General features: G+C 36.4%; 1 protein-coding gene across 2 annotated transcripts in view; it reads right to left on the bottom strand.

The window, feature by feature from the left end:
- The window catches only part of LOC128512881 (rho GTPase-activating protein 12-like), a 136,565-nt gene that overhangs the window by 110,122 nt on the left and 13,178 nt on the right, over window positions 1–13,265 (bottom strand). The gene's annotated exons all lie outside the window — the stretch shown is intronic.

Here is a 13,265-nt window from a genome sequence, read left to right as displayed (position 1 = left end):
CATTATTTTAGCTGTTTATATCTTATCAACTGAATAGATCAGTGTATTTTTTAAACACTATATATATAAATTAAATATATATTAAATATATATTATATTTATACTGTATATATTATATACTACATTTCATTTAAGGTTTAAAATGTCAAAATTAAAGATGATTAAACTCTATATGTCTCTTTTGCATTTTTAAAAGTTTATTTTTATACATAAATAATACCCTGATTTAGTTTTTTTTTATAGTTATAAACAAAATATCAAATTAAAGAAGCGGTTAGGTTTTATCCGAATAATCGATTAATTAAAAGCATAATCGCCCAAATAATCGATTATCAAAATAATCGTTAGTTTCAGCCCTACATATATATATTTGTATTACACACACACACACACACACACACACACACACACACACACAAACGTACATACATACATATATACTCAGCAAAAAAAAGAAACGTCCTCTGACTTTCAACTGTTTTTACTTTCAGTAAACTTAATGTGTAAATATTTGTATGAACACTAAAAGAGTCAACACCATAAGACATAAACTAAAAATGTTGCATCTTTCTTTGGGTGTTTTTCACAGTCAGTAGACAAGTCTCTTTAGTGTCCTGCGTTTTTAGAACTGTGACCTTAAATGCCTATTTTTTGTAAGCTGTTAAGGTCTTAACGACCATTCCACAGGTGCATGTTAATTGATTGATTATGGTTAATTGAACATGCATGGAAAACATTGTTTAAACCCTTTACAATGAAGATCTGTAAAGTTATTTGAATTTTTACAACATTATTGTTGAAATACACAGTCCTGAAAAAGGGATGTTTCTTTTTTTGCTGAGTATATATATTATATATAATTCTTAAATCATCGTGTCCTGGTGTGTATGCTATAATTTGGTCATGTTTACCCATGGGGTAAACAATGGTGGCATTTTAATTCAAATCCAACATTTTACTGGTGAGTGATTAGTGTAGACATTAACACTATTTTTTTGGGGGGAAAGGGAGGGTCCTAAGCTATAAAAGAAATTGAACTTAATAACTGTAGGCATTTTCAGTTCCTACAGATAGTACTAGCAACAGAAATGGAGGCAAAGACGTTTTATTCCATGAAGAATGTTGCCGTTTGTGCGGGCAAAAAACAAAAGGTAAGAAAGTCTTTTAATAATATATAGTAGTTATTCAGTTACCGATTTTTTTACTGACTTTGACATTCAGATTTTGTTGTACTTGTATTTTAACTCTTTATTGTTTGTTTTACAGCGTTCTGGAAAAGAGAACAAGTTGCCTTAAAGCACAAAAAAAAGCCTGACCACCTGGCTTGTTAAAAAGAAAACGGTATGTATTTTTCTTGCAACAACATTACGCAATCTGTACATGTCAGTGGTGTGCTAAAGTTATCAAATGCTTTTAATGTTGGCTTTTACAGGCTACACTGATTCACAGTCGGCGCCACGCTGTAACCAGCAGATTAAAGGAGCAGTTATCGGCTATGACACGTAGGCTTCTGAGTTTGGAGGCCAGAATTGGTCGGTTGGAAGCTTGTTTGAAAGAGAAGATAACGTCACATCCGCCAACAGTCGGTCGATGTTCCTCTATTGATGCCAACGCAACAGTCGTCTGCAAATTACAACATTCCACATCAACCATTGGACACGATGTCGTTTTTTGCTTTCCACCAGCCGCCTCAACATCCCTGACTGGGATGGCAGATGGCAGACCAAGGGCAGATCGATTTGCTGTTGGCTTGTTTAAAAGTTTGATTCCGTACAACGTTTACCAGAACTGGGCAGGATCAGTAAACTATGATGGTTCCGGGGGAAAAACGCACTACCCTCCAATCTGCATCAAGCAATTGTCGATGCTGTTGCTAGGAAATTCCGCAACAACAAGCAAATAAGAGACAGAATTTACGAACTTCTTACAAAGAAAAGATCGAGTTTTCCCTTTTTTGTAAAAAAAAATAATTAATACTCTTACTTTTGCAAAAATTTTAAGTGACCATTTGCCATATATTGCCTGCTTTATTATATATTTAATAAAACTTTATTAACACTAAATTGTGATTGTGCCTTATTGAATATTTAATAACGCTTCCTGAACATTGTTGTCCATACGTTTTATGTATATGGAAAACAGTGAAACGTAAAACACAAACCGAAAGGACAAATAAAGAAATGTACGAAACATTAACACCTTTACCGTGTTCAAATAAAGAGTTACTTTTATTATGTTTCAAGACATCCTTAATTTACATTTTTTTCCTAATTATATGTCCACAAATACTTTGCCAACATACACTTATCAACTTATCCACATACACTTATCCACACAAACTCTCCGCGCACGCACACACAATCTCTCTGCGCGAAAACAACGCGAGTAGCCTATATACAGTACTGTACATGTATTTGTCATTGGTGCATTTCTGGCCAAGAATGTCTGCATTTTTATTGATAAATCGCACGGGATTAGCAGCCTTTTGATCAAAACACTGCCTTTTGTAAAGTGGAAGTACGAGCCGCGGGTTTCTGCACGGCGATGAACAGCTTTATTTATTTATAAGATATGTTGGCATATTCACGAATCAGGACATTCGCATAGTTAACACTATTAGATTATAAGTTAGCCTACTACTAGGTAATTAAATTAATTTTATTTAAGACCATTTAAACCGAGGCAATGCCATCTATTTAATTATTTTGTCTGTGTTAAGACATTACAAAAACTACTATAAACTTACTATGAATTTCAAAGCACGAATTTGGGCATCTCATTTCATTATTATGAAAATAATATGAAGCACATATACACACATTTATCATGAAAGATCTAGTGTAAAACCAAAAAAAATTAATGTTTGCCTCAGCATTGGAAACAATATTGTTTTATGCTAACTACTTACAGTATACACAATTTATCGTTGTACTTGGTCCGGCTTTTAGATAAAGTCCTTCCATGCGCTATCTGGCGAGTATTTAGTGAAGCACAAAACATTTATTTAAATTCTTGAATGTTGCTTGTAGCAAGTCGCGTGCTAAATTGTGGCATCTCGCGGGAAAACATGCGCAGTCTTAAAGGCGACGGACTGCAGCAATACATTGCTCTTCCAATGATATGCCGGACATGAAAACCTTATTTTTTCCTGCCTGAATTTTATTACCTTAAGTTTGTCAACCTGAATTTTAGCAGCTTGTATTTCAGAGGATAAAAAAAATAATAAAGATGGTATTTTTAACACATAAAAATATTTTTGAACAGCAATTTAGTAAGGTCAATATTTTGCACTGAATTTTTTAATATTTTAATTACAGTTCATTAAGAATATACAATCACAAATTGCAGTGCTTAAAAAAATTCAAATATTTTTAATAAAGTTTTTGTTTAGTCCAGGTAATTTAAGATGCTGTTTTGCTTTGAGAAATTCTGGCACTGTTATACCTCCATAGTCCATACCTCTGTCCTTTTGCTTTTTTGGGCCACCTTTGGTTCTTTGGTCTGAACCTACCAAAAGTGGTTCACGATTTGTCTATGTAAAGGACGTATTAATCAAGCCACGTGACAAGGTTATCCTGAAAGAACATTTCTGCTCTGACAATGTGGTCTGGTTTTCCAACAGGACAACGCTGCATTCCACACAGACAGGTCAATCAAGCTATGAATGGAGAACCCCCAGATTAAGACCTTATCATGGTCAAGCCTCTGGAATGTAAAGCTCCCATTTCACTGAGCCGAATGTGCTCCCAAATTTAGACCAATGCAAATTCGTTATGACCACTAAAGAGATCGGTACAGAATCATAACGGCTGCGTACAGCCTTTTTTGGGCTCTGTATATATTCTGATGTGTTCGTCAATGACGTTATTGTCAGGAGGAAAATTAGAGCATGTTCAAAAATTTTGGTTGCCTTTCGTCTTGTTATCGACTCATAAGCACCATTATCGAGTCATTATTTATTTTAGGGTTGTTACCCGTTTGGTAGCATTCGGCCAAGGGTAGCTCATGGGGTTAAGGCAGTGGACTATGGTTTGGAAGATCCCAGGTTTAAACCCCACAACCACAAAGTTGCCACTGTTGGGCCCTTGAGCAAGGCCCTTAACCCTCAACTGCTCAGATGTGTAATGAAATAAAAATGTAAGTCGCTCTGGTTAAGAGCGTCTGCCAAATGCCTAAATGTAAATGTTCAGCAGCCAAAAATGAGGGGAGTTCTCCAACGGGTGTGAAGACGAGAACCGTTTACGTACATATTTATTCTGGCTTGTTAAAATAGCATTTAATGTACAAAAACACTTGCAAAGAGGAAAAAAGGATTGGCAAAGCTGGCTTTCCCTTTGTAAAAGGTGATATGAACAGTTTGATTTCAATGATATAGAGTGGAAACTTTTGCAAAGCAAATGAAGTGTAAAAACAATAACAGTATTCTAGAAAAAAACAGGTGGCCACATGTAATTGATGCAGATGTTAACTAACCATGTCAGATCGGAATCTAAAATACTTTACTCCCCTTGAAGAGAACGAACAAATTTCACTCATCTCTCCTGCAAATTCATCAACCTGGATATTAGATTCTATACCGACACATTTTGTTAAACAGATAGTGGCAGAAATAACAGAATCCCTGTTGAAAAGAATAAATTTTTCCCTCAGCATTGGGTTTGCTCCAAAATCTTTAAAATTAGTAGTTATTAAACAGATAATTAATAAACCTGACCTAAACCTCTGTCAGCTGTTTAATTACAGGCTGATATCAAACCTCCCCTTTATCTCTAAGATTCTGAAAAAGCAGCTATGCAGATATAAATGTAGATTTAAATGGTGATTATTCTGCATGTTCTCTAGTGGAGTTTGGTGTTCCACAGGGTTCAGTTTTAGGCCCACTGCTTTTTCCCCTTTACATGCCTTCTTTTGGGCAGCATAATTCGTAGGCATGGAACTAGTTTTCATCATTATGCTGACGACACACAGTTATATGTCTCTGAAAAACAAGATGAGAAAAAACAGCTTACTGAAGTTGAGAATGTGTGCAGGACATAAGAGACTGGATGCTGATTAACATCCTTCTGCTTAATCCTGATAAGACAAAAGTTATATGTAGATAATATTACCAGGGTAGCATTCTTTCACCTCAGAAATATCGCCAAGATAAGAAATATATTGTCGCTAAACGATGCAGAAAAACAAGTTCATGCTTTTATTGGCTCTAGGTTGGATAATTAATGCCTTACTGTCTGGTTGTTCAACTAGGTGCATAAACAAGCTTCAGCTAGTCCAGAATGCAGCAGCGAGAGTCCTCACTAAAACCAGAAGATACAAGCACATTACACCTATCTTATCTTCACTTAATTGATTTTAAAATACCACTCTTGACATATACAGATGTCGGCATTAAAAACACACGTTTCGAGATAAGGAATCCCGTGACTTGCTGCGGCATTGCGCAACTGCGCACGGCAAGCTGTGAAAATGCCCTTCATTACCTATAGGGGGCAGTCGTGTTTCAGTCTGAAGTATTGTGTGTCTACTGAAGCCGAAAATATGTTCTCTCTCTTAGGCACCCATTGACAGCAAGCGACGGAGCTCATAAACGTGTCGAGCTCAAACTGTAAATACTAATATGTACTTATTCTTCGTTTTTTTTAATCCTTCAATGATAATACTTCTTCGACTGTGCTTTCTTCATTCAGTTTTATAATTATTTTTAGTAGTAGTGCTCCGAATTTATTATTGTTGATATTCTTATTATTATTGTAACGCACCCGCGCGTGTGCAAAAAGACTACAATGATGTATGATATGTTAGCCTAAAACAATTGTTTTACTGTTTTTATGTGCTTTAAATATACAATCTTGTGCAAAGTGAAAGTGAGTTGCGCGTGCGGCTTTTTGATGAAAAGGCTGATAAACTCGTGCGCAGATATGAGCAGATTTATCCATAAAACAACAGACATGAAATGAAAAAAAATAACCACAAAAATATGTACTACTCTCTGAATACAACGCGACAGCACGCAAAATCCCCGGGCTTTGACTGCACTTCATTCGTTAGTACTGTAGTAGTACACTACAAAATGCTGTGGAAATGTGGAAGTGATGTGTGGCCACTAAACTAAACTTAACTTTGGAGAACTAAACCAAAGATTTTTCCGTTTACCTCTGAGAAAAAAAGCTGTATTTTGTTTGTTTATATTTAAAATTTTTATAACAGTACAAGAAGATAACAGTTTGGTCTGTGCAGTTAGTGCCCTTGTAGAATATGAATAAATGAATAACACCTTCCAATCCCCTTTCAAGAGAGTGCCATAGTCTATTGTTAGTTTTTATGATTTGGCTGAAACAAATTAACACTAACCTAAAACATTGATCATGTATTTCAGTTAAAACTAATTCTATACATGTAACGGTAAATGCAGATGCAGATTCCAAATGTGTACACACACACACACACATATATATACTTTTTAAATAAAATCACTATTACTTGACCCTGAAGTTTAGTTTAGCACACAAAAAAACAGAAAAGTCCTTTCTGGTAAATCAATTTCAGTTTATCAATTGTAGATTATTTACAGTAATTAATAAAAAGTGAATATACATTGAACAGTACAAGGTAAACACAACAAAGATTACTGTGCCCTTGCTGCCTTTGCCGTTTTCTGGTGCGCACATACTGTGGCTCCTTTACCTCCTGCTTATGGTCACATTCATGCACTGTTTATATAGAATATGTGCATTAATTGCCGCCAGGTCTAAGAGGTTGTAAAACACGGCCACAGGCCAGCGACGGATGCCTCTTTTTACTGAATACTGCCTGATGCATTGTGCATAGAACGCATACGTTTTTCTTTCGTTTTGCCTGGTAAATCGTGAGCTTTATATTTCCTCCCTGCCCCAGAAAAGGCTCCACAATACGCATTACAACAGTGTCTGATAACCGCTGGCCAGCCACCCTACTGTCGTCTTTCCCTAGATAGGGAATTGCGTCCACCCAGAACTTGATACCAAACTTATTTGGTTTATTGGCCATGTACTGCGTGAAACGGCAAAAGTGTGCTAAACTAAACTTCAGGGTCAAGTAATAGCGATGATATTTTTATATATATGTATTTGATAATTTTATTTAAAAAGTATTTTATCTATCTATCTATCTATCTATCTATCTATCTATATATATATATATATATATATATATATATATAGCATGCATATGTAACAAGATTAATGTTACACAAATATAAATGAGTTCTGAAGTTCTGTAAGTAAATCCTGCGTTAATGTGAATGCGCTTCCTATTAGTTACACCGGGGGCGCTGTTTCCTACTGTGTTTAAACGGTCTGCAGCAAAGCTATAGAGAACTGCGGTGGGTAAGTTGCAATCTGTTGTAGCTCCACAATAAAAGTTAAAAATATAACTTGACAAAAAATGTCAGGCACTGTTTGAAAGGTATTCAACAGCATAGGCATTGATTCGTCTGTCAAGTGTGTTTTCGTTCGATATATGTGGTATTTTGATGCTTTTATTTCTGTTTTGAAGTACCTGGTTTTGCCCTGTGCTAATGAAGTGAAACGTGTTCTGAATAGGGGGAGTTGTAACATTTTTTAGCTTGCCGTTTTGTGCAGGTAAATATTTATTTCTCATATAATATGCATAAAGTTTCTTTGCAGTATTCTGTGCATTTTCTGTGGGTAAGTATATGTTTGGTGCTACTAGTTTTTTTTTGTGAAAGCACTCAAGAAATGTCATGTTAATTCTCATGCATACAGAGGTTTACAAAATAGATGATGTAAGCTGTGTAATTTATGTCGCATGCTTTACTTTATAATCAGACTTTCTATTATTTTATTCCTGCATGTTTTAAAATGTCTTATACGATCACAAAGCAATATGGAAAAAAGAAACTACATTGAATTAGTTAAACAAGACTGTTTGGTTGTCATGAAGAAATTCACATTTCAGATTGTTTTATTTTTGTTCATTTTGTTTATATCATCATACTGTATATGGTTATGTTAAGAGCAGAGCTATGGAGAACTGCTGTGGGTGGAGTTGTAACATTTTTGAGCTTGCCATTTTGTCTCCTACTGCTCTGTGTGCAGGAATCAAATAAATTTCAACATCATCCAAGTCATGAGTGTGTGTGCTGATGAAGGGTGGGACAATTAGGTCAGAGAAGAAAATCAATAAGGTCACACATATTTGGAATCTGCATCTACATTTTCATGTATAGAACTAGTTTCAGTTGAAATTTATAATCAATGGTTTAGGTTAGTGTTAATTTGTTACAGCCAAATCATTAAATGGCACTCTCTTGAGAGGGAATTGGAAGGTGTTATTCATTTATTTATTCTCTACAACGGCACTAACTGAACAGACCAAACTGTTATCTTCTTGTACTGTTATTTCTTAATATAAACAAACAAAACAGGTAAACAGAAAAGTGAAGTTGTTCAGCTGTTTAGTGTCACTATGCAGATGTTACACCCAGTGTAGTTACCGAAATCTTTGGTTTAGTTCATTCCCGATTAGGCGTGTGGGCCGTTGCCTAGCAACACCGAATGAAACGAGGCATAATCGTGGTGTTTGCTTCGGTTATGACATAGCATAGTTTATTATCTGCTGTGGTAGATCTGATTTATTTAAACCCATTAATAAAGCTTTATATCCTTAGGAGGAGTCATTACATTGTTTTAGCATAGATCTGATCTAAAGCACTGTCACACTAAAAAAAAAAAACATCCGACAGTTTAGAAGCTTTAAATAAAAAAGAATAAACAAACTAATGAATTTTCCTAAAACGTTATAAAATTAAGTAGAGCTAAATCCCGAAATCTCGCTGATTATCAATGCGGGAATGAATGGCGAGTTGTCGATATTTCATGGAAGCATATATATAAACTGCATATATGGAATGAAACCTGAGATAGTTACATATACACACTGAATGACGCATAGATAGTATGCGCCATCTCTTGCGCCATCTGCTGAGAGAAATGAGAAGCACAGGTTGGAAAAGGCAGGAAACGGCATGACCGGCGCGCAGCTGTCAGCAATTTCACGTAAATATAAGCAGAATAGCTTTATACTGGCTTTTACTGGTGCGATTTTGAAAATGTAAGCATGCTGGGTGATTAAGCTTACAGATCTATAAAAAGTCATGAAAGGAGGGTCCTGGAATTTGATCAAGTGTGAAGTTTTTTTTTTTCCCCCAAAGTGGTCAAATGACCGGTGCTCGGCGCTTCTAGTGTTAAGAGGGTAAGTTGCAGCCACGGGCCGCTAATCATCAGTCCTTGCTTCCTTGATCCAGATCATTAGCAGGTGTGCAGAGCAATAGAAAAGCAGACGTTTTAGCAGTTTACTGGTACGTGTTAACACAATGCCATAAGAAATGTTCTTAGAGAATTATTGATGCTGCACAGAGCCACATATCAGTGCCTACAGGCCTCACCGAGCATGTTAAATGTTAAGAAGTCCATAACAGTACAATTAGAAAAAGTAGAAAGCCTCCTCTCATTCCACAGAGACTGCCCTTCTGTTAGTCACTAAACTGCTGTTCATCCCTGGTGATTCATTCCCTGGTCAAGACCTTGTAATCTCCCTGGACAACAATCAGACCACTCTTTCAGCCACTGCCGGCAATCTTGGGGTAACTCTGGATTAAATGTCATTGACATGTTGGTGACCTCACTCGCTCTTGGCGATTTCTCCTTTACAAAGGAGGAATTGGTACTCAGGTGCCTGTTCAGTCCCTTGTTATTTCAAGATTGGACTACTGCAACTTGCTCTTAAAAAAAGTCCAGCAACCACATACATTTTAGCACTAATCAATGTTTGGCAAAAAAAACAGCTTCTCAGCAGAAACACCACATATCCACTGTCAAGCACGGTGGTGGAGAGGTGATGACTTGGGTTTGTTTTTGCAGCCACAGAAAATGGGAACCTTGTAGTCACTAAGTAAACTACGAACTCCTCTGTACCAGAGGCACAGGCAATTGCTAGTGGCACATTGCTAGGGACATTGCTGGAGGCATCTGTCTGACATTTAAAACTTGGGCAAAATTGGGTCATGTAACAAGATGTTTCAAATCACACCAGTATGTCTGAAAAATTATATATATATATATATATATATATATATATATAAGGCCTGGGCGATAAAATGATAACGATATGTATCGCGATAGACACGTGATCGATATCAATAAAAAAATGTGTTAGATAAAACGTTCGATAATTTTTATTCTTTGTCGGAAGAAAACAGGGGTCGCGAAGCTAGTTTGGTTGCTGTCATGCGCACTAGGACACTGAGGTAGTACGGTCACGATTGAGGAAGCATAAAAGGAGACAAGATGGCGATTCACATCGCTCAGTCTGCCCATGCCGTTTCCGACGCTTCGCCGGATCTTATGAGAGTACTCACAATTTTGGGTCCAATTCCTGATTGAGTGTGAGTTGCTAGAACGTGGAATTGTGTAAACTCTTGCTCTCGGCATGAGAGAGTTCTTACAATAACTCTCGTGGTTATCCTGCCTGTATTTCCGCGTTTCGGTTTTCCCGTCCACGCTACAAGAGCAGACAAAGCACTCTATGCGCGTGCAATATCTCCACTGCCCGCTTAACAGCTCGATTCTGCGCATGCAATGTATCCCCTGCTCGCTCAACGTGTTCTTCGTGCACGCGCGTGCAACATTTCCAAATTTAGTAATCCGACGTTCCACTGTATGTGTATACATATATAGTCAAGGCTTTGCAATGGCCTAGTCAAAGTCCAGACCTCAACACAATTTAAATGCTCTGGTGGGACCTTAAGAGAACTGTGCATATGAGAATGCCCAAAAACCTTAATAACCTGAAGCAATATTCTAAGGGAAGAATGGGCCACAACAATGTAAGAGACTGATGACTGAAGTAATTTAGGTGATTTTCACAATAATAACACCACAGCACTAATGATTTTTAATATATGATTTTGTAATATAAAAATAGCATCACAATAACGACAATTCTGTTTTTTACTTTGCACAATGTCTCATTTCAACATAAGAATTAAAGATTTTAATGAAATCTTTTACTGCACTTTCTGAAATTCTCATTACCTCAATGGGTTTGAATGTGTTTGAATGTGTGTTATGGTGTAATTTAAACAAATTAACATAAAAGATTTAGAAAAAAAAAATGGAAAAATTAATTCTGCTAGATTATTTTAGATGACAGAAAAAATTATTTGCTGAATATTTAATTATTATAATGACTAAAGTAGGAAAATTATGTGCCCATACCTAATGTTCTCATCACCGCAACACTTTTTAAGGACTGTTTAAACACACATACAGAATGTACAAAAGGATTGATTATGAGCGATGGAGCACATAGGACAGTAACTTCAAGATGGCTACAAGATCATTTCTTTATATCTCTCCAGTTAAATATTAAATATTTTGTTGTCAGAATGTTAACACGATTTTTTGATTTTCATTACCCAAAAATTAAGTTTTCTACATTTTAACAATTGTTAGATTTATTTTATTTATTTATTATTTTTTTTATGAAAATGTACTTTATTAAGGTCTAATTATTAGGGCTGGACCAGAATATTCAGAATATTCGTATAATACGGTCGCGAACCAGGAAGTATAAAAGGAGACAAGATGGCGCGGCACATCGCTCAGTCATTGAGTTTGCCCATGTCGCTTCAGACGCTTTCGCAGAGTGCGTGTTAATATGACGCAGGTTAAATTGTGTTTATCCCTTGCTCCCCATTCGAGAGAGTCCGTAAAACAATCGCGTGGTTATCCTGCCTACTCGTGTTACTCCGCGTTTGGGTTTATCATCTACGCTACAAAGGGCTAACCGCTAAAGCTACTTCTTCTGGTCTACTCAGGTTAGTTCATGACAACTTGCCTGTATCCATATTACACAAAAATGCGAAAAAATAAATAAATGCACTCCCTTGCATCCGCAGCAGTTGGATAAACTGTTCTCGACATAAAAATGCAACAGACAGACACACAGAGAGATTCCTGCCTTTATTAGAGATAAGAATATATTCAGCCCCCTCCCACCGAACCTTTGAGTATTCGATGTTGATCACTACCGAATACTCGAAGCTCAAAAAATGGTATTCGGACCAGCCCTACTAATTATGTGCACTGAGAAAGGAATAGTAAAGTCATCATGGCTTCTCTATAGTTAGCAAAACATCCTAAGGCACCTCATCCTCCGCAACCCTATTTTTATACACCGCAATATTTAATGCCAGTTGCGGTAATGAGAACTTATGTTTCAGGAATGAGAATTTAATCATATTGTGTATGACTTTTAAATACCTCTTAAAAATTCACTATTAATTTAAAATGTACCAACTGTTAATATTTTGTTTTATGATTTGTTTTATTGTAGACAGTCAGCAAGTGAGAAAAAAAGCTTTAGCAAAGTCCAAATTGACAAAATTCAGGGAAAAATTACAGTAACCCAGAACTGCTCAAGGAGTACAGAAGGAAGAACACCCTAGCAAAACATTTTTTTTTAAATACCCTACAGTGTTAGATTCATCATCTCTCTCCACATGTCCCTATCTTCTGCACCCTCAACACTTGCACCCACTAGCTTCATATCATCATTTATTACATCCATAAAGCTCCTCTTTGGCCTTCCTCTTTGCCTTCTGCCTGGCAGCTCCATGTCTAAAATCCTCCTACCAATATACTCACTCTGCCGTCACTAAACATGTCCAAACCATCTTAATCTAGCCTCCCTAACTTTGTTCCTTAAACGTCCAACATGAGCTGTCCCTCTGATGTACTCATTCTTAATCCCGTCCAATCATGTCACTTCCAAAGAGAACCTCAACATCTTCAGCTCTGACTCCTGTCTCTTTCTTAGTGACACTGTCTCTAAACAGCATGTTTTTCACATTCCCCATTACCCTGGACTGTTTACCCCAAGTACTTAAACTCCTGTACCTTCATATCCTCTTCACTTTGTATTCTTACTGTTTCACTTCCCTCCCTTTAATTGTAGAACTGTTGTGTAGCATGCTTGTGAGAAACGCAAGCTGTCAAGTTCTGACAAATCAGAATGTGGTATTTGTCCTTGCTGGTCAGTTTTTTTAATGCCATTGTAAAATAGTTCATGTATTTTTTAAGTACACGTTAAAATGTTGCCTTGTTTATTCCTGTTTTAATAATTTTCTTAATTTTTTTTGGCTTTTGTACTTTTGAACCACTACACAATAAAACTGTTTTAAACTTAAATGAATGATTGTACAA

Source organism: Clarias gariepinus, chromosome 25 (genome assembly GCF_024256425.1).
Source record: "Clarias gariepinus isolate MV-2021 ecotype Netherlands chromosome 25, CGAR_prim_01v2, whole genome shotgun sequence".
Classification (NCBI taxonomy): Eukaryota; Metazoa; Chordata; class Actinopteri; order Siluriformes; family Clariidae; genus Clarias; species Clarias gariepinus.
The sequence above is the reverse complement of the archived record's forward strand: the minus strand, read 5'-3'. Positions and strand labels throughout refer to the sequence as shown.